Source organism: Manis pentadactyla, chromosome 14 (genome assembly GCF_030020395.1).
Source record: "Manis pentadactyla isolate mManPen7 chromosome 14, mManPen7.hap1, whole genome shotgun sequence".
Taxonomy (NCBI): Eukaryota; Metazoa; Chordata; class Mammalia; order Pholidota; family Manidae; genus Manis; species Manis pentadactyla.
The window spans coordinates 56,776,830-56,804,509 of NC_080032.1; the positions used below are offsets into that span (position 1 = coordinate 56,776,830).

Here is a 27,680-nt window from a genome sequence, read left to right on the forward strand (position 1 = left end):
ATGCCTGAGGCTGGCGCTGGAGAATAAAGACAAACGAGCGGCCATTTTTTATTTTCATTTTTTATGTTTTTAATTTAAAAAAAAATTTTTTTTTTTTTGGTCGTCGTTTTGTTTTGGCGGGTGCATTTTGGAAGTCTTAAAGGGGCAGGGCGGAACAATTAATCCAGAGGTAGGGAATCCGGGGATCTCTGGGCACCCTAATCCCTTGGGCTGCAGGGAGCACAGAGACCCCTTACGGAGATAAACAGCCTCCCGGCCGCTCCACCTCCAATGCAACTCCACCACTTTGGAGGAGCAGCCCGAGCCAGGCCACGACAACAACAACAGCAGAGATAAACTACATAGTAGCTGGGCAGGAAGCAGAAGCACTGTCTGCGTGCAGCTGCCCAGAACAAGACACTAGAGGTCGCTGTTTTCCCAGGAGAGGAGGGCCACAAACCAACAAGAAGGGAAGTTCTTCCAGCCATCACTTGTCCCAGCTATGCAAACTGTTCCTATCACCATGAAAAGGCAAAGCTACAGGCAGACAAAGATCACAGAGACAACACCAGAGAAGGAGACAGACCTAAGCAGTCTTCCTGACAAAGAATTCAAAATAAGAATCATAAACATGCTGACAGAGATGCAAAGAAATACACAAGAGATATGGGATGAAGTCCGGAGGGACATCACAGATGCCAGAAAGGAGATCACAGAAATGAAACAAACTCAGGAAGGGTTTATAAGCAGAATGGATAGAATGCAAGAGGCCATTGATGGAATTGAAACCAGAGAACAGGAACGCATAGAAGCTGACATAGAGAGAGATAAAAGGATCTACAGGAATAAAACAATATTAAGAGAACTGTGTGACCAATCCAAAAGGAACAATATCCATATTATAGGGGTACCAGAAGAAGAAGAAGAGAGAGGAAAAGGGATGGAAAGTATCTTAGAAGAAATAATTGCTGAAAACTTCCCTGAACTGGGGGAGGAAATAATCGAACAGACCACGGAAATACACAGAACCCCTAACAAAAAGGATCCAAGGAGGACAACACCAAGACACATAATAATTAAAATGGCAAAGATCAAGGACAAGGAAAGAGTTTTAAAGGCAGCTAGACAGAAAAACGTCACCTATAAAGGAAAACCCATCAGGCTAACATCAGACTTCTCAACAGAAACCCTACAGGCCAGAAGAGAATGGCATGATATATTTAATGCAATGAAACAGAAGGGCCTTGAACCAAGGATACTGTATCCAGCACGACTATCATTTAAATATGATGGTGGGATTAAACAATTCCCAGACAAACAAAAGCTGAGGGAATTTGCTTCCCACAAACCACCTCTATAGGACATCTTACAGGGACTGCTCTAGATGGCAGCACTCCTAGAAAGAGCACAGCACAAAACACGCAACATATCAAGAATCGAGGAGGACGAACAAGAAGGGAGAGAAGAAAAGAATCTCCAGACAGTGTATGTAACAGCTCAATAAGCGAGCTAAGTTAGGCAGTAAGATACTAAAGAGGCTAACCTTGAACATTTGGTAACCACGAATTTAAAGCCTGCAATGGCAATAAGTACATATCTTTCAATAGTCACCCTAAATGTAAATGGACTGAATGCACCAATCAAAAGACACAGAGTAATAGAATGGATAAAAAAAGCAAGACCCATCTATATGCTGCTTACAAGAAACTCACCTCAAACCCAAAGACATGTACAGACTAAAAGTCAAGGGATGGAAAAACATATTGCAGGCAAACAACAGCGAGAAGAAAGCAGTGGTTGCAGTACTAATATCAGACAAAATACACTTCAAAACAAAGACAGTAACAAGAGATAAAGAAGAACATTACAAAATGATAAAGGGCTCAGTTCAACAAGAGGATATAACCATTCTAAATATATATGCACCCAACACAGGAGCACCAGCATATGTGAAACAAATACTAACAGAACTAAAGGGGGAAATAGACTACAGTGCATTCATTCTAGGAGACTTCAACACACCACTCACCCCAAAGGATAGATCCACTGGGCAGAAAATAAGTTAAGGACACGGAAGCACTGAACAACACAGTAGAGCAGATGGATCTAATAGACATCTATAGAACTCTACATCCAAAAGCAACAGGATACACATCCTTCTCAAGTCCACATGGAACATTCTCCAGAATAGACCACATACTAGGCCACAAAAAGAGCCTCAGTAAATTCCAAAACATTGAAATCCTACCAACCAACTTTTCAGACCACAAAGGCATAAAACTAGAAATAAATTGTACAAAGAAAGCAAACAGGCTCACAAACACATGGAGGCTAAACAACACGCTCCTAAATAATCAATGGATCAATGATCAAATCAAAATGGAGATCTAGCAATATACGGAAACAAATGACAACAACAACACTAAGCCCCAACTTCTGTGGGACACAGCAAAAGCAGTCTTAAGAGGAAAGTATACAGCAATCCAAGCATATTTAAAAAAGGAAGAACAGGGGAGGGGCGGAAGATGGCGGCGTGAGTAGAGCAGCGGAAATCTCCTCCCAAAACAACATATATCTATGAAAATATAACAAAGACAACCCTTCCTAGAATAAAGACCAGAGGACACAGGACAATATCCAGACCACATCCGCACCTGAGAGAACCCAGCGCCTCGCGAAGGGGGTAAGATACAAGCCCCGGCCCCGCGGGAGCCGAGCGCCCCTCCCCCCAGCTCCCGGCGGGAGAAGAGCAGGCAGAGCGGGAGGGAGACGGAGCCCAGGGCTGCCGAACACCCAGCCCCAGCCATCCGGGCCAGAGTGCAGGGCCCTCGATACTGGGAAAACAGGGCAGCAAGAACAGTGAGCAGGCACTGGAGGCTGGGCGACAGAGGACATAAGAAAAGCGCGCGACCATTTTTTTTTTTTTTTGCTTTTTTGCTGCTTTGTTTTGGCGAGCGCTTTTTGGAAGTCTTAAAGGGACAGGGACCCCAATATTAGGGAAACAGGGCAGAAAGACCGGTGAGCAGAGGCCTGAGGCTGGCACCGGAGAATAAAGAAAAACGAACGACCACCTTTTTTTTTTTAATTAAAATTTTTTTTTTTTTTTTAATTAAAAAAATTTTTTTTCTTGTTTTTTTTTGTGGTCGTTGTTTTGTTTTGGCGGGTGCTTTTTGGAAGTCTTAAAGGGGCAGGGCGGGCCACTTAATCCAGAGGTAGGGAATCCGGGATCTCTGGGCACCCTAACCCCTGGGCTGCAGGGAGCAGGGAGGCCCCTTACGGAGATAAATAGCCTCCCAGCAGCTCCTGCTCCAACGCGACTCCACCATTTTGGAGTAGCTGCCCGAGCCAGGCCACGCCCACAGCAACAGCGGAGATTAACTCCATAGCAGCCGGGTAGGAAGCAGAAACCCTGTCTGCACGCAGCTGCGCAGCACAAGCCACTAGAGGCCGCTGTTCTCCCAGGAGAGGAGGGCCACAAACCAACAAGAAAGGAAGTCCTTCCAGCCGTCACTCGTCCCAGTTCTGCAGACTATTCCTATCACCATGAAAAGGCAAAGCTACAGGCAGACAAAGATCACAGAGACAACACCAGAGAAGGAGACAGACCTAACCAGTCTTCCTGACAAAGAATTCAAAATAAGAATCATAAACATGCTGACAGAGATGCAGAGAAACACGCAAGAAAAATGGGATGAAGTCCGGAAAGAGATCACAGATGCCAGAAAGGAGATCGCAGAAATGAAACAAACTCTGGAAGGGTTTATAAGCAGAATGGATAGAATGCAAGAGGCCATTGATGGAATTGAAATCAGAGAACAGGAACGCATAGAAGCTGACATAGAGAGAGACAAAAGGATCTCCAGGAATGAAACAATATTAAGAGAACTGTGTGACCAATCTAAAAGGAGCAATATCCGTATTATACGGGTCCCAGAAGAAGAAGAGAGAGGCAAAGAGATGGAAAGTATCTTAGAAGAAATAATTGCTGAAAACTTCCCCACACTGGGGGAGGAAGTAATCAAACAGACCACGGAAATACACAGAACCCCCAACAGAAAGGATCCAAGAAGGGCAACACCAAGACACATAATAATTAAAATGGCAAAGATCAAGGACAAGGAAAGAGTGTTAAAGGCAGCTAGAGAGAAAAAGGTCACCTATAAAGGGAAACCCATCAGGCTAACGTCAGATTTCTCAACAGAAACCCTACAGGCCAGAAGAGAATGGCATGATATATTTAATACAATGAAACAGAAGGGCCTTGAACCAAGGATACTGTATCCAGCACGACTATCATTCAAATATGATGGTGGGATTAAACAATTCCCAGACAAACAAAAGCTGAGGGAATTTGCTTTCCACAAACCACCTCTACAGAACATCTTACAGGGACTGCTCTAGATGGGAGCACTCCTAGAAAGAGCACAGCACAAAACACCCAACATATGAAGAATCGAGGAGGAGGAACAAGAAGGGAGAGAAGAAAAGAATCTCCAGACAGTGTATATAACAGCTCAATAAGCGAGCTAAGTTAGGCAGTAAGATACTAAAGAGGCTAACCTTGAACCTTTGGTAACCACGAATTTAAAGCCTGCAATGGCAATAAGTACATATCTTTCAATAGTCACCCTAAATGTTAATGGGTTGAATGCACCAATCAAAAGACACAGAGTAACAGAATGGATAAAAAAGCAAGACCCATCTATATGCTGCTTACAAGAAACTCACCTCAAACCCAAAGACATGTACAGACTAAAAGTCAAGGGATGGAAAAACATATTTCAAGCAAACAACAGTGAGAAGAAAGCAGGGGTTGCAGTACTAATATCAGACAAAATAGACTTCAAAATAAAGAAAGTAACAAGAGATAAAGAAGGACACTACATAATGATAAAGGGCTCAGTCAAACAAGAGGATATAACCATTCTAAATATATATGCACCCAACACAGGAGCACCAGCATATGTGAAACAAATACTAACAGAACTAAAGGGGGATATAGACTGCAATGCATTCATTCTAGGAGACTTCAACACACCACTCACCCCAAAGGATAGATCCACTGGGCAAAAAATAAGTAAGGACACGGAAGCACTGAACAACACAGTAGAGCAGATGGACCTAATAGACATCTATAGAACTCTACATCCAAAAGCAGCGGGATATACATTCTTCTCAAGTGCACATGGAACATTCTCCAGAATAGACCACATACTAGGCCACAAAAAGAGCCTCAGAAAATTGCAAAAGATTGAAATCCTACCAACCAACTTTTCAGACCACAAAGGCATAAAACTAGAAATAAACTGTACAAAGAAAGCAAAGAGGCTCACAAACACATGGAGGCTTAACAACACGCTCCTAAATAATCAATGGATCAATGACCAAATCAAAATGGAGATCCAGCAATATATGGAAACAAATGACAACAACAACACTAAGCCCCAACTTCTGTGGGACACAGCAAAAGCAGTCTTAAGAGGAAAGTATATAGCAATCCAAGCATATTTAAAAAAGGAAGAGCAATCCCAAATGAATGGTCTAATGTCACAATTATCGAAATTGGAAAAAGAAGAACAGATGAGGCCTAAGGTCAGCAGAAGGAGGGACATAATAAAGATCAGAGAAGAAATAAATAAAATTGAGAAGAATAAAACAATAGCAAAAATCAATGAAACCAAGAGCTGGTTCTTCGAGAAAATAAACAAAATAGATAAGCCTCTAGCCAGACTTATTAAGAAGAAAAGAGAGTCAACACAAATCAACAGTATCAGAAACGAGAAAGGAAAAATCACGACGGACCCCACGGAAATGCAAAGAATTATTGGAGAATACTATGAAAACCTATATGCTAACAAGCTGGGAAACCTAGGAGAAATGGACAACTTCCTAGAAAAATATAACCTTCCAAGATTGACCTAGGAAGAAACAGAAAATCTAAACAGACCAATTACCAGCAACGAAATTGAAGAGGTAATCAAAAAACTACCAAAGAACAAAACCCCCGGGCCAGATGGATTTACCTCGGAATTTTATCAGACATACAGGGACGACATAATACCCATTCTCCTTAAAGTTTTCCAAAAAATAGAGGAGGAGGGGATACTCCCAAACTCATTCTATGAAGCTAACATCACCCTAATACCAAAACCAGGCAAAGACCCCACCAAAAAAGAAAACTACAGACCAATATCCCTGATGAACGTAGATGCAAAAATACTCAACAAAATATTAGCAAACCGAATTCAAAAATACATCAAAAGGATCATACACCATGACCAAGTGGGATTCATTCCAGGGATGCAAGGATGGTACAACATTCGAAAGTCCATTAACATCATCCACCACATCAACAAAAAGAAAGACAAAAACCACATGATCATCTCCATAGATGCTGAAAAAGCATTTGACAAAGTTCAACATCCATTCATGTTAAAAACTCTCAGCAAAATGGGAATAGAGGGCAAGTACCTCAACATAATAAAGGCCATCTATGATAAACCCACAGCCAACATTATATTGAATAGCGAGAAGCTGAAAGCATTTCCTCTGAGATCGGGAACTAGACAGGGATGCCCACTCTCTCCACTGTTATTTAACATAGTACTGGAGGTCCTAGCCACGGCAATCAGACAAAATAAAGAAATACAAGGAATCCAGATTGGTAAAGAAGAAGTTAAACTGTCACTATTTGCAGATGACATGATACTGTACATAAAAAACCCTAAAGACTCCACCCCAAAACTACTAGAACTGATATCGGAATACAGCAAAGTTGCAGGATACAAAATCAACACACAGAAATCTGTGGCTTTCCTATATACTAACAATGAACCAACAGAAAGAGAAATCAGGAAAACAACTCCATTCACAATTGCATCAAAAAAAATAAAATACCTAGGAATAAACCTAACCAAAGAAGTGAAAGACTTATACTCTGAAAACTACAAGTCACTCTTAAGAGAAATTAAAGGGGACACTAACAGATGGAAACTCATCCCATGCTCGTGGCTAGGAAGAATTAATATCGTTAAAATGGCCATCCTGCCCAAAGCAATATACAGATTTGATGCAATCCCTATGAAACTACCAGCAACATTCTTCAATGAACTGGAACAAATAATTCAAAAATTCATATGGAAACACCAAAGACCCCGAATAGCCAAAGCAATCCTGAGAAAGAAGAAAGTAGGGGGGATCTCACTCCCCAACTTCAAGCTCTACTATAAAGCCATAGTAATCAAGACAATTTGGTACTGGCACAAGAGCAGAGCCACAGACCAATGGAACAGACTAGAGAATCCAGACATTAACCCAGACATATATGGTCAATTAATATTTGATAAAGGAGCCATGGACATACAATGGCGAAATGACAGTCTCTTCAACAGGTGGTGCTGGCAAAACTGGACAGCTACATGTAGGAGAATGAAACTGGACCATTGTCTAACCCCATATACAAAAGTAAACTCAAAATGGATCAAAGACCTGAATGTAAGCCATGAAACCATTAAACTCTTGGAAGAAAACATAGGCGAAAACCTCTTAGATATAAACATGAGTGACCTCTTCTTGAACATATCTCCCCGGGCAAGGAAAACAACAGCAAAAATGAGTAAGTGGGACTATATTAAGCTGAAAAGCTTCTGTACAGCAAAAGACACCATCAATAGAACAAGAAGGATCCCTACAGTATGGGAGAATATATTTGAAAATGACACATCCGATAAAGGCTTGACGTCCAGAATATATAAGGAGCTCTCATGCCTCAACAAACAAAAAACAAATAACCCAATTAAAAAATGGGCAGAGGAACTGAACAGAGAGTTCTCCAAAAAAGAAATACAGATGGCCAACAGACACATGAAAAGATGCTCCACATCGCTAATTATCAGAGAAATGCAAATTAAAACTACAATGAGGTATCACCTCACACCAGTAAGGATGGCTGCCATCCAAAAGACAAACAACAACAAATGTTGGCGAGGCTGTGGAGAAAGGGGAACCCTCCTACACTGCTGGTGGGAATGTAAGTTAGTTCAACCATTGTGGAAAGCAGTATGGAGGTACATCAAAATGCTCAAAACAGACTTACCATTTGACCCAGGAATTCCACTCCTAGGAATTTACCCTAAGAACGCAGCAATCAAGTTTGAGAAAGACAGATGCACCCCTATGTTTATTGCAGCACTATTTACAATAGCCAAGAATTGGAAGCAACCTAAATGTCCATCAATAGATGAATGGATAAAGAAGATGTGGTACATATACACAATGGAATACTACTCAGCTATAAGAAAAGGGCAAATCCAATCATTTGCAGCAACATGGATGGAGCTGGAGGGTATTATGCTCAGTGAAACAAGCCAAGCGGAGAAAGAGAAATACCAAATGATTTCACTTATCTGTGGAATATAAGAACAAAGGAAAAACTGAAGGAACAAAACAGCAGCAGAATCACAGAACTCAAGAATGGACTAACAGGTACCAAAGGGAAAGGGACTGGGGAGGATGGGTGGGTAGGGAGGGATAAGGGGGGGAGAAGTAGGGGGGTATTAAGATTAACATGCATGGGGGGGTAGGAGAAAAGGGAGGGCTGTACAACACAGAGAAGGCAAGTAGTGATTCTACAACATTTTGCTATGCTGATGGACAGTGACTGTAAAGGGGTTTATAGGGGAGACCTGGTATAGGGGAGAGCCTAGTAAACATAATATTCGTCATGTAAGTGTAGATTAGTGATAGCAAAAAAAAAAAAAAAAAAAAAAAAAGGGCAGTTCCTGTGTGGGAACCTCCAACGAGTTCTACACAAGGGTATAAAGGGCATATAAAAGTGTAGGCAAAGGGTCTGTTTGTGTTTATACAGAGGATCAAAGCCTAATTGGGCTACCCCGAAAATGAACTAAGATACGATATGAAAAAGAACTTCCAACATCTGCACCCTCTGGAAGACTCATGCCAGAAGATGATCATCAAAAAACCCCAACAAAGATCCACGCACTGCTACAGCTGTAGATGCACTCATCCCACCAGTTCCTGGACCTGCCATGGGAATGAGGAAGGAGATATCTAAGCTGGCCTGTGCATACAGTAAAACAACAAAATTGGACTGGATCTATACTGTTGGAACTCAACCAAGAATTTGGAGAAGTGCAAATTGTAGCGCTCCAAAGTCTTACAACTACAAACTATTTATTGTTAAAAGAACATATGGCATGTGAACAGTCCCCAGGAATGGGTTCTTTTAATTTGTCTGATTTCTCTCAGACTGTTCAAGTTCAGTTGGACAATATCCACCATATCATAGATAAGTTTTCACAAATGCGTAAGGTGCCTAACTGGTTTTCTTGGTTTCACTGGAGATGGCTGGTAATTACAGATATGCTTTGGTTATGTAACTATACTCCTATTATGTTAATGTGTGTGTGCAATTTAAGTAGTAGCTTAAAACCTATACATGCTGAAGTTACTCTACAAGAAGATATGTCAAAGAAATAATCAATCTTCCCATGTTTTCTTCCGCCTGCTACTTCTATAGCTTTTCTTCTTCCCTCCTAATTACAACCCTTAAATAGAATTCGTGCCTCATATCAAATTTACCGAGTATCATAATTCTTCCAAGTGGTAAAGATACCTCAAGACAAATGCTGGGCATAGAAGCCACAGGGCATAAATATGCAAAGAAGTAAAAAGCTAACCTTTTCAAACAATAAGGCTTCTCTCTCACTTACCAACTTCACATTTCCCTGTATGGCCCCGGAAGATGACTGGTTAGCCAGAGACGGGTAAGATTCCTCAAGGGAGGAACAATCTAAGACAGGCACAGTCGCAGGGGGGCCATCAGGTGAGAAATTGGGGATCAACAGAGGTGAGGCTTAGAACCTCACCCCCCCGTTCTGAGAGAAATCTTCTGCATACGTGGATGTTTTATTGCCCTGGTCTAGCTTGGATTAACACATAGTCTACAGGCACACACCTGATCATCTACATGTGCTCTCTTACAACACTAAACTATGTTTTCTACCTTTATCTTGTATCTACCTACCACTTCAGCATTTTATTAAAAATAATAATAATAAAGGGAGAAATGTGGTATCCACATATAAATCAAGTATAAAAACCAAATGAGTATTCATATTTGAACTGACTGTTTATAGTTCATAATGCATGAGCAAAACCGAAAGTTTCTGTGATGACTGCCCTTGTACTGTTCACTATGTAACTTATTCATTATGTAAGAATTTGTTCTACATGTAAAAACTTGTTTGTTATGCCTCAGAAGATTGGAGACTGACAAAAATTAGGCTTGGGGTGGAATAATGATTGTGCATTGAGCATTGACTCCCCTATACAGAATTTTATTGTCGTTAACAACCATTTGATCAATAAATATGAGAGATGCCCTCACAAAAAAAAAAAAAAAAAAAAAAAAGGACAGACTTCCAATGGTAAAATAAATTAGTAACCGGGATGTAATGTATAGCATAAGGAATATAGTCAAGATATTGTAACAGCCTGGTAGGGTGATAGCTGGAACCTAGAATTATGTATATAAATGTTCTACCACTGTGTTGTACACTTGAAACTCATGTAATGTAATACTGTGTGTCAACTACCCTTCAATAAAAAATAATTATTAAAAAAAAAAAAAAAAAAAGGAAGAACAATCCCAAATGAATGGTCTAATGTCACAATTATCGAAATTGGAAAAAGAAGAACAAATGAGGCCTAAGGTCAGCAGAAGGAGGGACATAATAAAGATCAGAGAAGAAATAAATAAAATTGAGAAGAATAAAACAATACCAAAAATCAATGAAACCAAAAGCTGGTTCTTTGAGAAAATAAACAAAATACATAAGCCTCTAGCCAGACTTATTAAGAGGAAAAGAGAGTCAACACAAATCAACAGTATCAGAAACGAGAAAGGAAAAATCACGACGGACCCCACAGAAATACAAAGAATTATTAGAGAATACTATGAAAACCTATATGCTAACAAGCTGGGAAACCTAAGAGAAATGGATAACTTCCTAAAAAAATACAACCTTCCAAGGCTGACCCAGAAAGAGAGAGAAAATCTAAACAGACCAATTACCAGCAACGAAATTGAAGCGGTAATCAAAAAACTACCCAAGAACAAAACCCCCGGGCCAGATGGATTTACCTCGGAATTTTATCAGACACACAGGGAAGACATAATACCCATTGTCCTTAAAGTTTTCCAAAACATAGAGGAGGCGGGGATACTCCCAAACTCACTCTATGAAGCTAACATCACCCTAATACCAAAACCAGGCAAAGACCCCACCAAAAAAGAAAACTACAGACCAATATCCCTGATGAATGAAGATGCAAAAATACTCAAGAAAATATTAGCAAACCGAATTCAAAAATACATCAAAAGGATCATACACCATGACCAAGTGGGATTCATCCCAGGGATGCAAGGATGGTACAACATTCGAAAGTCCATCAACATCGTCCACCACATCAACAAAAAGAAAGACAAAAACCACATGATCATCTCCATAGATGCTGAAAAAGCATTTGACAAAGTTCAACATCCATTCATGATAAAAACTCTCAGCAAAATGGGAATAGAGGGCAAGTACCTCAACATAATAAAGGCCATCGATGATAAACCCACAGCCAACATTATATTGAACAGCGAGAAGCTGAAAGCATTTCCTCTGAGATCGGGAACTAGACAGGGATGCCAACTCTCCCCACTGTTATTTAACATAGTACTGGAGGTCCTAGCCACGGCAATCAGACAAAACAAAGAAATACAAGGAATCCAGATTGGTAAAGAAGAAGTTAAACTGTCACTATTTGCAGATGACATGATACTGTACATAAAAAACCCTAAAGACTCCACCCCAAAACTACTAGAACTGATATCGGAATACAGCAAAGTTGCAGGATACAAAATCAACACACAGAAATCTCTGGCTTTCCTGTACACTAACAATGAACAAACAGAAAGAGAAATCAGGAAAACAACTCCATTCACAATTGCATTAAAAAAAATAAAATACCTAGGAATAAACCTAACCAAAGAAGTGAAAGACTTATACTCTGAAAACTACAAGTCACTCTTAAGAGAAATTAAAGGGGACACTAACAGATGGAAACCAATCCCATGCTCGTGGCTAGGAAGAATTAATATCGTCAAAACGGCCATCCTGCCCAAAGCAATATACAGATTTGATACAATCCCTATGAAACTACCAGCAACATTCTTCAATGAACTGGAACAAATAATTCAAAAATTCATATGGAAACACCAAAGACCCCAAATAGCCAAAGCAATATTGAGAAAGAAGAATAAAGTAGGGGGCATCTCACTCCCCAACTTCAAGCTCTACTATAAAGCCATAGTAATCAAGACAATTTGGTAATGGCACAAGAGCAGAGCCACAGACCAATGGAACAGACTAGAGAATCCAGACATTAACCCAGACATATATGATCAATTAATATTTGATAAAGGAGCCATGGACATACAATGGCGAAATGACAGTCTCTTCAACAGATGGTGCTGGCAAAACTGGACAGCTACATGTAGGAGAATGAAACTGGACCATTGTCTAACCCCATATACAAAAGTAAACTCAAAATGGATCAAAGACCTGAATGTAAGTCATGAAACCATTAAACTCTTGGAAGAAAACATAGGCAAAAACCTCTTAGACATAAACATGAGTGGCCTCTTCTTGATCATACCTCCCCGGGCAAGGAAAACAACAGCAAAAATTAACAAGTGTGACTATATTAAGCTGAAAAGCTTCTGTACAGCAAAAGACACCACCAATAGAACAAAAAGGAACCCTACAGTATCGGAGAATATATTTGAAAATGACACATCCGATAAAGGCTTGACGTCCAGAATATATAAGGAGCTCTCACGCCTCAACAAACAAAAAACAAATAACCCAATTAAAAAATGGGCAGAGGAACTGAACAGACAGTTCTCCAAAAAGAAATACAGATGGCCAACAGACACATGAAAAGATGCTCCACATCGCTAATTATCAGAGAAATGCAAATTAAAACTACAATGAGGTATCACCTCACACCAGTAAGGATGGCTGCCATCCAAAAGACAAACAACAACAAATGTTGACGAGGCTGTGGAGAAAGGGGAACCCTCCTACACTGCTGTTGGGAATGTAAATTAGTTCAACCATTGTGGAAAGCAGTATGGAGGTACATCAAAATGCTCAAAACAGACTTACCATTTGACCCAGGAATTGCACTCCTAGGAATTTACCCTAAGAACGCAGCAATCAAGTTTGAGAAAGACAGATGCACCCCTATGTTTATTGCAGCACTATTTACAACAGCCAAGAATTGGAAGCAACCTAAATGTCCATCAATAGATGAATGGATAAAGAAGATGTGGTACATATACACAATGGAATACTACTCAGCCATAAGAAAAGGGCAAATCCTACCATTTGCAGCAACATGGATGGAACTGGAGAGTATTATGCTCAGTGAAACACGTCAAGCGTAGAAAGAGAAATACCAAATGACTTCACTCATCTGTGGAATATAAGAACAAAGGAAAAACTGAAGGAACAAAACAGCAGCAGAATCACAGAACTCAAGAATGGACTAACAGGTACCAAAGGGAAAGGGACTGGGGAGGATGGTTGGGTAGAGAGGGATAAGGGGGGGGAGAAGAAGGGGGATATTAAGATTAGCATGCATGGGGGTGGGATGGGAGAAAGGGGAGGGCTATACAACACAGAAAAGGCCAGTATTGATTCTACAACATTTTGCTATGCTGATTGGACAGTGACTGTAAAGGGGTTTATAGGGGGGACCTGGTATAGGGGAGAGCCTAGTAAACATAATATTCGTCATGTAAGTGTAGATTAATGATACAAAAAAAAAAAAAAGGCAGTTCCTGTGTGGTGACCTCCAATGAGTTCTACCCAAGGGTATAAAGGGCATATAAAAGTGTAGGCAAAGGGTCTGTTTGCGTTTATACAGAGGATCAAAGCCTAATTTGCCTACCCTGAAAATGAACTAAGATACGATATGAAAAAGAACTTCCAACATCAGCACTCTCTGGAAGACTCATGCCAGAAGATGATCATCAAAAAACCCCAACAAAGATCCACGCACTGCTACAGGTATAGGTGCACTCATCCCACCAGTTCCTGGACTTGCCATGGGAATGAAGAAGGAGGTATCTAAGCTGGCCTGTGCATACAGTAAAACAACAAATTTGACTGGATCTATACTGTTGGAACTCAACCAAGAATTAGGAGAAGTGCAAATTGTAGCGCTCCAAAATCTTACAACTACAGACTATTTACTGTTAAAAGAACATGAGAGATGTGAACATTCCCCAGGAATGGGTTGTTTTGTCTGATTTCTCTCAGACTGTTCAAGTTCAGTTGGACAATATCCACCATATCATAGATAAGTTTTCACAAATGCCTAAGGTGCCTAACTGGTTTTCTTGGTTTCACTGGAGATGGCTGGTAATTACAAGTATGCTTTCATTATGTAACTATACTCCTATTATGGTAATGTGTGTGCGCAATTTAAGTAGTAGCTTAAAACCTATACATGCTGAAGTTACTCTACAAGAAGGTATGTCAAAGAAATAATCAATCTTCCCATGTTTTCTTCCGCCTGCTACTTCTATAGCTTTTCTTCTTCCTTCCTAATTACAACCCTTAAATAGAATTCGTGCCTCATATCAAATTTACCGAGTATCATAATTCTTCCAAGTGGTAAAGATACCTCAAGACAAATGCTGGGCATAGAAGCCACAGGGCATAAATATGCAAAGAAATAAAAAGCTAACCATTTCAAACAATAAGGCTTCTCTCTCACTTACCAACTTTACATTTCCCTGTATGGTCCCGGAAGATGACTGGTTAGCCAGAGACGGGTAAGATTCCTCAAGGGAGGAACAACCTAGACAGGCACAGTCGCAGGGGGGCCATCAGGTGAGAAATTGGGGATCAACAGAGGTGAGGCTTAGAACCTCACCCCCCCTGTTCTGAGAGAAATCTTCTGCATCCGTGGATGTTTTATTGCCCATGTCTAGCTTGGATTAACACATCGTCTACAGTCACACACCTGATCATCTACATTTGCTCTCTTACAACACTAAACTATGTTTTCTACCTTTATCTTGTATCTCCCTACCACTTCAGCATTTTATTAAAAATAATAATAATATAGAGAGAAATGTGGTATCCACATATAAATCAAGTATAAAAATCAAATGAGTATTCGTATTTGAACTGTTTATATATATATAATGCATGATATTATATATATATAATGCATGAGCAAAACCGAAAGTTTCTGTGATGACTGCCCTTGTACTGTTCACCATGTAACTTATTCACTAAGTAAGAATTTGTTCTCCATGTAAGAACTTGTTTGTTATGCTTCAGAAGATTGGAGACTGACGAAAATTAGGCTTGGGGTAGATTAATGATTGTGCATTGAGCATTGACTCCCCTATACAGAATTTTATTGTTGTTAACAACCATTTGATCAATAAATATGAGAGATGCCATCACAAAAAAAAAAAAAGTGCACATTTCCAATTGTAAAATAAATAAGTAACCGGGATGTAATGTATAGCATAAGGAATATAGTCAAAATATTGTTAACAGCTTGGTATGGTGATAGCTGGTACCTAGAATTATCATGTATATAAATGTTGAATCACTGTGTGTTGTACACCTGAAACTAATGTAATTCTGTGTGTCAACTACCCTTCAATAAAAAATAATTGTCTACAAAAAAAAAAAAAATTGGGAGCAGCTATCTTAATTTCAGACAGAGCAGACTTCAGAACCAGGAAACTTAATCAGGGATAAAGAGGGGCATTACATAATGATAAAGGAGTTAGACCTCTAAAAAGACATGACTATCTTTAACATGTGCACATCCAACCACAGAATGTCAAACTGCAGAAGGCAAAAACTGATAGAATTGCAAGGATAAATAAATGAATCCATTATTACCACTTAGAGACATCCACACCCCTCCATCAGAAATGGACAAATCCAGTAGGCAAAAAGTCATTAAAGACATAGTTGAACTCAATAGCACCGTTTATCAACTGAATACAGTGGACACTTATAGACTACTTCACCCAACAATAGCAGAATATACATTGTTCTCAAGCTCACATGGGATATTGACCTAGACCACAGTTTGGGACATGCAACCTTAAAAAGTTTACAAGAACAGAAATCATACAATGCCCAATCCCAGACCACCACGGAATACAATTAGAAAAAAATCAGTAATAGAAAGACAGCTTGAAAATCCCCAAATACTTACAGACTCAACAACATACCTCTAAATAATTTATAGGTCAAAATATAAATCCCAAGAGAAATCTAAAACTATTTGAACTAAATGAAAATGAAAACACCACTTACTAAAATTTCTGCAAGGCAGTGAAAGCAGTGCATAGAGGGAAACTTATAGCAGAAGATCTAAAATCAATCATCTAAGCTGCTTTAAGAAAATAGAAAAAGAAGAGCAAATTAAATTCAAAGAAAGCAGAAGAAAAGAATAATAAAAATAAGAGCAGAAATCAATGCAATTAAAAATAGGAAATTAAAGGAAAAAAATCAACAAAGCCAAAAGCTGTTCTTTGAGAAGATCAATAAAATCAACAGGCACCCAGCCAGGCAAACTAAAAAAAAACAAAACAGAGAACACAAATTACTAGTACCAGAAATGAAATACGGAACATCACTACAGATCCCATGGAAATTAAAAGGATAATAAAGGAATAGTATGAGCAACTCTATGCCCACAAATTTGATGACCTAGATGTAATGGACCAATTCTCTGGAAGAAACAATCTGCCAAAACTCACACAAAAAGAAACAGACTATCTGAATAACCTGTATCAATTAAAGAAATTGCATCAATAATTAATAACCTTACAAAACAGAAAGCACCAGAGCCAGACAGGTTCATTGGTGAATTCTACCAAACACATAAAGAAGAAATTATACCGATTTTCTACAATCTCTTTCAGATGGCAGAAGCAAAGGAAATACTCCCTAACTCATTCTGAGGCCAGAATTACACTAATTCCAAAATCAGAGAAAGATACCACAACTACAGATCAATGTCTCTCATGAACACAGATGCAAAAATCCTCAACAAAGTCGTAGGAAACTGAATCCAACAATGTACAAAAAAAATTATATGTATGACCAAGCATGATTGATATTACATACACAAGGTTGGTTCAACATTCAGAAATCAATGTAATCCATCACATTAACAGGCCACAGATGAAAAATCGTATGATCATATAAATATATACGTTTATATGAATATATATTAATATAATATATATACTTGTGTATATTTGTAATATATTTATAGTGAATATATTAAATATTAAAATATATACAAATTAAAATAAATACACAAATATTAATATAATAAATATATTTGTATATATTTGAATATATTAATAATAAATATATTAAATATATATACAAATCATATAAATGCAGAAAAGCATTTGACAAACTCTAGCATCTATCATGATAAAAACTCTCAGTACCTTGGGACTGGAGGGGAACTCCATCAACTTGATAAAGGGTATCTACAAAAAACCTACTGCTAACATGCTTAATTGTAAGAAACTAGAAGTTTTCCCTGTAATATCAGGAGCAAGGAGAGGATGTCCCCTCTCACCACAACTTTTCAACACCAGAAGTCCTAGCTAAAGCAGTAAGACAAAGAAAAGGAAATAAAATGTATTCAGATTGGGAACGAAGTATTATAAAGGAGAAAAAAGATACAAAATGGAGTCACTGGTGTAAAGCCCACTTAACCAAACTGAGACTTAATACCTAACTTAACTGCACTTTCAACCTCCCCCAGGAATGCAGTCTTTTTACTTTATTATTTTTATTTTGGTATCATTAATATACAATTACATGAGCAACATTATGGTTACTAGACTCCCCTCATTATCAAGTCCCCACCACATACCCCATTACAGTCACTGTCCATCAGCGTAGTAAGATGCTATGGAGTCACTACTTGTCTTCTCTGTGCTATACTGCCTTACCCGTGCCCCCCACCAAAATGATGTCTGCTAATCATAATGCCCTCTTTCCCCCCTTATCCCTCCCTTCCCACCCATCTTCCCCACTCCTTCTCCCGTTGGTAACTGTTAGTCCATTCTTAGGTTCTGTGAGTCTGCTGCTGTTTTGTTCCTTCAGTTTTTTGTTTGTTCTTATACTCCACAGATGAGTGAAATCATTTGATACTTCTCTTTCTCCACCTGGCTTATTTCACTGAGCATAATACCCTCTAGCTCCATCCATGTTGTTGAAAATGGTAGGATCTGATTTCTTCTTATGGCTGAATAATATTCCATTGTGTATATGTACCACTTCTTCTTTATCCATTCACCTACTGATGGACACTTAGGTTCCTTTCATTTCTTGGCTATTGTAAATACTGCTGGGATAAACATAAGGGTGCATATGTCTTTTTCAAATTGGGATGCTGCACTCTTAGAGGAAATTCCTAGGAGTGGAATTCCTGGGTCAAATGGTATTAGTATTTTGAGTTTTTTGAGGAAACTCCATACTGCTTTCCGCAATGGTTGAACTAGTTTACATTCCCACCAGCAGTGTAGGAGGGTTCCCCTTTCTCCGCAACCTTGCCAACATTTGTTATTGTTTGTCTTTCGGGTAGTAGCTACCCTTACTGGTGTGAGGTGATATCTCATTGTGGTTTTAATTTGCATTTTTCTGATGACTGGCGATGTGGAGCATCTTTTCATGTGTCTGTTGGCCAATTGAATTTCTTATTTGGAGAACTGTCTGTTCAGCTCATCTGTCCATTTTTTAAATGGATTGTTTGCTTTTTGTTTGTTGAGGTGCGTGAGCTCTTTATATATTTTGGATGTCAAGCCTTTATCAGATCTGTCATTTATGAATATTTTCTCCCATATTGTAGAGTACCTTTTTGTTCTATTGATGGTGTTCTTTGCTGTACAGCTTTTCAGCTTGATGTAGCCCACTTGTTCATTTTTGCTTTTGTTTCCCTTGCCCAGGGAAATATGTTCATGAAGAAGTCACTCATGTTTATGTCCAAGAGATTTTTGCCTATATTTTTTTCTAGAGTTTTATGTTTTCAGGGCTTACATTCGGGTCATTGATCCATTTCAAATTTACTTTTGTGTATGGGGTTAGACAATGATCCAGTTTCATTCTCTTACATGTAGCTGTCCAGTTTTGCCAACACCAGCTGTTCGAAGAGGCTGTCATTTCCCCAGTGTATGTCCATGGCTCCTTTATCATATATTAATTGACCATGTATATTTGAGTCAATAGCTGGACTCTCTATTCTGTTCCATTAGTCTGTGGCTCTGTTCTTGTGCCAGTACCAAATTGTCTTGATTGCTGTGGCTTTGTAGTAGAGCTTAAAGTTGGGAAATGTGATCCCCCTGCTTTATTCTTCCTTCTCAGGATTGCTTTGGCTATTCAGGGTCTTTTGTGGTTCCATATGAATTGTAAAACTATTTGGTCCAGTTTGTTGAAGAGTGCTGTTGGTATTGTGATAGGCATTGCATTGAATCTGTAGATTGCTTTAGGCACTATGGACATTTTGACAATATTAATTCTTCCTAGCCAAGAATATGGGAAGAGTTTCCATTTGTTAGTGTCCTCTTTAATTTCTCTTAAGAGTGTCTGGTAGTTTTCAGGGTATAGGTCTTTCACTTCCTTGGTTAGGTTTATTCTTAGGTATTTTATTCTTTTTGATGCAATTGTGAATGGAATTGTTTTCCTGATTTCTCTTTCTGCTAGTTTATCGTTAGTGTATAGGAAAGCAACAGATTTTTGTGTATTAATTTTATATCCTGCAACTTTGCTGAATTCAGATATTAGTTCTAGTAGTTTTAGAGTGGAGTCTTTAGGGTTTTTTATGTACAATATCATGTCATCTGCAAATAGTGACAGTTTAACTTCTTCTTTACCAATCTAGATTCCTTGTATTCCTTTGTTTTGTCTGTTTTCCGTGGCTAGGACCTCCAGTATTATGGTGAATAGCAGGTGTGAGAGTGCACATCCCTCTCTTGTTCCCGATCTTAGAGTAAAAGTTTTGAGCTTCTTGCTGTTAAGTCTGATGTTGGCCATGGGTTTGTCATATATGCCCGTTATCATGTTAAGGTACTTGCCCTCAATACCCATTTTGTTGAGAGTTTTTATCATGAATGGACGTTGAATTTTGTCTAATGCTTTTTCAGTGTCTATGGAGATGATCATGTGGTTTTTGTCCTTCTTTTTGTTGATGTGGTGGATGATGTTGATGGATTTTTGAATGTTGTACCATCCTTGCATCCCTGAGATGAATCCCACTTGGTCATGGTGTATGATCCTCTTGATATATTTTTGAATTCGGTTTGCTAATATTTTTTTGAGTAGTTTTGCATCTATATTAATCAGGGATATTGATCTGTAATTTCCTTTTTTGGTGGGGTCCTTGCCTGGTTTTGGTATTAGGGTGATGTTAGCGTCATAGAATGAGTTTGGGAGTATTCCCTCCTTTTCTATGTTTTGGAGAACTTTAAGGAGAATGGGTATTATATCTTCTCTATATGTCTGACAGAATTCAGCGGTGAATCCATCTGGCCCAGCAGTTCTGTTCTTGGGTAGTTTTTTGATTACTGATTCAATTTCATTGCTGGTAATTGGTTTGTTTAGATTTTCTGTTTCTTCCTGGGTCAGTCTTGGAAGGTTGTATTTTCTAGAAAGTTGTCTATTTCTTCTAGGTTTTCCAGCTTATTAGCATATAGATTTTCAAAGTATTCTCTAATAATTCTTTGTATTTCTGTGGGGTCCGTTGTGATGTTTCCCTTCTCATTTCTGATTCTGTTGATGTGTGTAGATTCTCTTTTTCTCTTAGAAAGTCTGTCTAGGGGCTTATCTATTTTGTTTATTTTCTCAAAGAACCAGCTCTTGGTTTCACTGATTTTTTTCTATTGTTTTATTGTACTCAATTTTATTTATTTCTTCTCTGATCTTTATTATGTCTCTCTTTCTGCTGACTTTGTGCCTCATTTGTTCTTTTTCCAATTTCGATAATTGTGACTTTAGACTATTCATTTGGGATTGTTCTTCCTTCTTCAAATAGGCCTGGATTAGTATATACTTTCCTCTTAGAACTGCCTTCCCCGCACCCGCAGAAGTTGGGGCTTTGTGCTGTTGTTGTCATTTATCTCAATATATTGCTTGATCTCTATTTTAATTTGGTCATTGATTCATTGATTATTTAGGAGCATGTTGTTAAGCCTCCATGTGTTTGTGAGCCTTTTGTTTTATACCTTTGTGGTCTGAGAAGTTGGTTGGTAGAATTTCAATCTTTTTTAATTAACTGAGGCTCTTTTTGTGGCCTAGTATGTGGTCTATTCTGGAAAATGTTCCATGTGCACTTAAGAATGTGTGTCCTGCTGCTTTTGGTTGTAGAGTTCTCTAAACGTCTGTTAGGTCCATCTGTTGTAGTGTGTTGTTCAGTGCCTCTGTGTCCTTACTTACTTTCTGTATGGTGGATCTGTCCTTTGGAGTAAGTGGTGTGTTGAAGTCTCCTAGAAGGGATACATTGCATTCTGTGTCCTCCTTTAATTCTGTTAGTATTTGTTTCACATATGTCAGTGCTCCTCTGTTGGGTGCATATATATTTATAATGGTTATATCCTCTTGTTAGATTGACCCCTTTATCATTATGTAATGTCCTTCTTTATCTCTTGTTACCTTCTTTGTGTTGAAGTCTTTTTTTGTCTGACACAAGTACTGCAACACCTGCTTTTTTCTCCCTATTGTTTGCATGAAATATCTCTTTCCATCCCTTGACTTCAAGTCTGTGTATGTCTTTGGGTTTGAGGTGAGTCTCTTGTAAGCAGCATATAGATGGGTCTTTATTTTTTATCCACTCTATTACTCTGTATCTTTTGATTGGTGCATTCAGTCCATTTACATTTAGGATGATTATTGAAAGGTATGTACTAATTGCCATTGCAGGCTTTAGATTCATGTTTAACCAAGTTCAAGGGTAGCCTCTTTATTATGTAACCATATAACTTAACTCACTTATTAAGCTATTATAAACACAGTGTGATGATTCTTTATTTCTCTCCCTTCTTATTCCTCCTCCTCCATTCTTTATATGTTAGGTGTTTTATTCTGTACTCTTTTGTGTTTCCTTTGACTCGTTTTGTGAATAGTTGATTTTATTTTTTGCCTTTAGTTAGTATTTGGTTAGTCTGCTTTCTTTGCTGTGGTATTTTCTCTGGTGACATCTATTTAGCCTTAGGAGTGTTTCTGTCTAGAGCAGTCTCTTCAAAATATCCTGTAGAGGTGGTTTGTGGGAGGCAAATTCCATCAACTTTTGCTTGTTTGGGAATTATTTAATCCCTTTTTCATATTTAAATGATAATCGTGCTGGACAGTATTCTTGGTTCAAGGCCCTCCTGCTTTATTGCATTAAATATATCATGCCATTCTCTTCTGGCCTGTAAGGTTTCTGCTGAGAAGTCTGGAGATAGCCTGATGGGTTTTCCTTTGTAAGCTATCTTTTTTCTCTCTTTGGCTGCCTTTAATACTCTCTCATTGTCTTTGATCTTTGCCATTTTAATTCTTATATGTCTTGGTGTTGTCCTCCTTGGGTCTCTTGTGTTGGGAGATCTGTGGGCTTCCATGTCCTGAGAGACTATTTCCTTCCCCAGTTTGGGGAAGTTTTCAGCAATTATTTCTTCAAAGACACTTTCTATCCCTTTTTCTCTCTTCTTCTTCTTCTGGTACCCCTATAATGCGAATATTGTTCTCTTTGGATTGGTCACATAGACCTCTTAATATCCTTTCATTCCTGGAGATCCTTTTCTCTATCTCTGCCTCAGCTTCTATGTATTCCTGTTCTCTGTTTTCTATTCCATTAACAGTCTCTTGCACCTCATCCAGTCTGCTCTTAAATCCTTCCAGCAATTGTTTCATTTCTGTAATCTCCCTCCTGACTTCATCCCTTAGCTCATGAATATTTCTCTGCAGGTCCATCAGCATGGTTATGACCTTTATTTTGAATTCTTTTTCAGGAAGATTGGTTGTATCTTTCTCCCCAGGCCCTCTCTTGGGGGTTGTCTGGTTGATTCTCCACTGGACCAAATTCTTCTGCCTTTTCATGGCGATAGAGGTAGTCGTAGGCAGGTAGCATGTGTGTCAGCTGGGAGAACAAAGTCCCTTCCTGCTTGCTGGTGCCTTGCCCTTCTCTGCTGCCTGTGTAAGTTACCCACACACCGGGAGCAGCCTCTGGGTTAATCCCCTGAGCTGCCGTGGGCCAGGCAGCCCTCGGGGTAGCCCAGAGTCCTGAGGAGAGTGGCAGGCACAGCAGGTGTGCTCTCCTGTGGCAACGGGGCCCCTTCGCGCCTTGCCCTGGCTTCCTCTGTCTGTGCCACATAGCTGTGTGCCGGCGGCAGCCTCTGTGTCTAGCCATGGCAGCTGCGCACTGGGAGGAGACTCTCAGCGGTTCTTGTGACGGGGATGCTCTCCGGATGCTTGGCTGCTGTGGCGGGGCAGCGCTGACCGGGGGGAATGAATGGCAGGCTGCTCATCGCTGTGAGGGGCTCTAAGCTGCACTGCCATCCAGGGGGTTTGGGTGCCTGAAGTTCCTCAGGAGTTCCAGCCTGCTGCGCTGAGTGTGCCGGGACCATTCCATCCAGCTGTGAAGCCCCTGTCCCTTTAAGACTCTCAAAAAGCAGTTGCTTTTCTTTTGTCCCAGGGGGGCCAGCTGTAGGGACCCACTTGCATATTTTACTTTTCCGTTTCTCTAATATCCAACACACCATGCAGTGTGTGTCTGTGCTCCCGGGGCAGATTACTAGGGCTGGTTATTAGCAGTCCTGTGCTTCCACTCCCTCCCCACTCTGACTCCCTTCCTCCTGCAGGGGAGCTGGGGTGGGGGGAGTGCTCGCATACTGCTGGGTCACGACTTTGTATCTTACCCCCTTCGTGAGATGCTGAGTTCTCACAGATGTAGATGTAGCCTGGCTGTTGTACTGTATCTTCTGTTCTCTCTGTTAGGCATAGTTGTATTTGTTGTTATTTTCAAATATATATATGGTTTTGGGAGATTTCTGCTGCACTACTCATGCCGTCATCTTCTCCTCCCATCATTCGAGAAGTTTCTTTTTGATACACAACATGAATCAGGACAGAGTAGTTCAACAGGCGGATCTCATTGTGACAGCCTTTCCCAACAAGATGCTTGATGTGGAAATGTGCATCAGCACCAACCACAGCTCTCAATCGGAAGCAGTTATATAAAAGGAGAAAAAGAAGTTGATGCTTTGAAGAAAAGTGTAGACTGTGTGTCTGATTGGTCCAGAAGACCTGGAAACACTCCTCCTAAGGCATTCCACTTCAGGTACCCTAAATGTTCTGTTTAAATATAGGTAAAGTGGAGCCATGAAGACACCTACTGAGGGAATCCCTTGAAAAAGCATGTGACCTGTGAAGTGGTGTATTGTCAAAATAGTTTACTTGAACTTGAGACCACTGCAAGCATGATCCAACCGTACCCCCTATTTTTACATATCCAAGTTACAGTTACTCTCAAGTCAATATTTTTATTCAAACTCTGTTCAGGCATTTTACTAATCTCATTCCTTTACTGAAAGCCTCTAGAATTTCCTAACATAGTTTACTGTTGTTTGGAAATTTTCAAGGGCTTTTTATCCACAGTTGAGACCAACAGATTATAGTTTTGCTAACAATGCTACTGTATTTTAGTACCACCACACTTAGACCTGTATCACTCATGGAATAAATTTTACTCTTACAAGATAACTACCATCTCTCAAAAACAAGGTCAGGTTAGCAAATGCTATAAAAGCTTTGTTGTTTCATTTTGTTTCTCAAGACAAAGGCAAGCTTCCCTAAACTTGAATTTAGTTACTAAAAGAGGAAAAACAAACAAGACACAAGAAAAAACAATCCTGGGTAATAAAAAATTATCTTAAACTAACAAACAAAAGAAAGAAGGAATTAAGAAATAATAGGAATAAAAAGGGAGCCATGGCTCCACACACTGCAGAGACTAAAAGAGGATATTTTTGAGTCATTTGGAAATTTGAACGCTAATTGGATATTTGATGATATGAAATTATTTTTTAATGTGATAATGGTATAAAGATAAAAATAAAGAGGGAACTTTTATTTTTTAGAGATACTCAAATTTTTATAGATAAAATTATATATCTGGATTTTGCTTCATAATAAGGTACGTATAAAACATAATTGGTGATAAGTTAATAAATACTAGGGCTCAGTGATTGGGGCTCATTGTACTATCTTATCTATTTTCATAATTGTTCAAAATTCTCCAAAACAAAATGTTTTTAAAAAGTACTAAGAAATAAAAATCCATTGTATCCTCCTCCGCAAAATAAATTAAAAAGACATTATAAATAGCTCTATGCCAACAAGTCTGAAAATTTAGGAATAATATAAAAGTTAATTTTGATAGTATTGTGAAAATTAGGGATAATATCAAAACAGAATAATTATCAAAAGTTGACAAGAAAAACTAGAAACTTTCCCTCGGAAAAATACCAGGTGCTTTGCAGACAAGTTACAGAAAGGAAAGTACAAATAATTTGAATCTTTTATAAACTATTCCAGAAAATAGAAAAAAAGGAAACACTCTTCCCAATTCAAAATTATTTTATGAAGCCAGCATACCCTTAAAACTGAAATCAAACAAGAAAACTTGCAGACCAACCTCACTTATTGAGATTGTTACAACAAACTGGTGAAACAAAAGCATTCATCTTAACATTAGGAGAAAGACAGGGATGCCTTCTAACACCAAATTCTATTAATATTATGCTGGAGAACCTGATTAGTGCAATAATTTTTTTTAAAAGAGAGGCTCCTTAAGCTTGAGGGTATAATGCTCAGTGAAATAAGCCAGGTGGAGAAAGACAAGTACCAAACCATTTCACTCATTTGTGGAGTATAACAACAAAACAAAACTGAAGAACAAAACAGCAGCAGACTCACAGACTCCAAGAAGGAACTAGTCGTTACCAAAGGGGAGGAGTTGGGAAGGGTGTGTGAGGGAGGGAGGGAGAAGGGGATTAAGGGGCATTATAATTACCACACATAATATAGGTAGGTCACAAGAAGCCAGTATAGCACGGAGAAGGCAAGTAGTGACTCTATAGCATCTTACTACACTGATGGATAATGGCTACAATGGGATGTGTGCGGGGGACCTGATAACATAGGTGAATGTTGTAACCACAACGTTACTCATCTGAAACCTTCATAAAATTATATATCAATGATACCTTAATAATAATAAAAAAAGGCTCCTTAAGGAAAAAAATTGTCATAATTCATAGTGTGATTTTCTATGTAGAAAATCCAAAGGAACCTAGAGAGAATCAGAATAATAAGAGAGTTCAATTAATTTGCTAAATGTAAAAGAGAGATGGAAAAGTCAATCTGACAAAGGTACATAGTGATGTAAGATGTTAACACTAGGGGAAACTGGGTTTATCTTTGTAATTTTTTTTGTAAATCCAAAATTATTCTAAAATAATCTTATTTTAATAAATGATTTAAGAGTAAGTCTGACAATAGTAAGTGTTGAGGAAAGTATAGAGCAACAAAAATTCTTACATATTGCTTAAAGGTGTAAGTTGGGAAACCACTTTGGAAAATACTTTGGCAGTTACCTTGTAAATCATAACCTGCCCATTAACTCTTGGACCCAGAAATTCCCTAGTATACCCCAGTATACCCCTAGAGATACTCTTGCACATTTGTATAAGGATGCTCATTACAGCAATGTACACAGTAGCAAAAAAATGTCCAGCTGACAAGATTATATATCTTATTTACAAATTGTGATAAATTACACAAATACCAAACACCAGAAAACATACCAACTTAGATCATACATTTTCACTGTGGATGATTTCAAGGGTGAACTGGTTTGAGAGGGGTGGAAATGTGAAGATATTACAATGGTTTGTGGCCCTCCAAAGGGCCATGATATATAAAGAGACTTATTTATGGCATTAAAATTTCATGGGGGCTCTCTCACTTACCAACTTTACATTTCCCTGTATGGTCCCGGAAGATGACTGGTTAGCCAGAGACGGGTAAGATTCCTCAAGAGAGGAACAACCTAAGACAGGCACAGTCGCAGGGGGGCCAGCAGGTGAGAAATTGGGGATCAACAGAGGTGAGGCTTAGAACCTCACCCCCCCTGTTTTGAGAGAAATCTTCTGCATCCGTGGATGTTTTATTGCCCTTGTCTAGCTTGGATTAACACTTAGTCTACAGGCACACACCTGATCATCTACATTTGCCCTCTTACAGCACTAAACTATGTTTTCTACCTTTATCTTGCATCTACCTACCACTTCAGCATTTTATTAAAAATAATAATAATAATAATAAGGGAGAAATGTGGGATTCACATATAAATCAAGTATAAAAAAAAAAATCAAACAAATATTCATATTTGACCTGATTGTTTATAGTTCATAATGTGTGATCAAAACTGAAAGTTTCTGTGATGACTGCCCTTGTACTGTTCACCATGTAAGAACTTATTCACTATGTAAGAACTTGTTCACCATATAAGAACTTGTTCGTTGTGCT

General features: G+C 38.9%; 1 protein-coding gene across 3 annotated transcripts in view; it reads right to left on the bottom strand.

Moving 5' to 3' along the window:
• The window catches only part of BCL2L13 (BCL2 like 13), a 98,813-nt gene that overhangs the window by 28,503 nt on the left and 42,630 nt on the right, over positions 1-27,680 (bottom strand). The window lies entirely within an intron of this gene.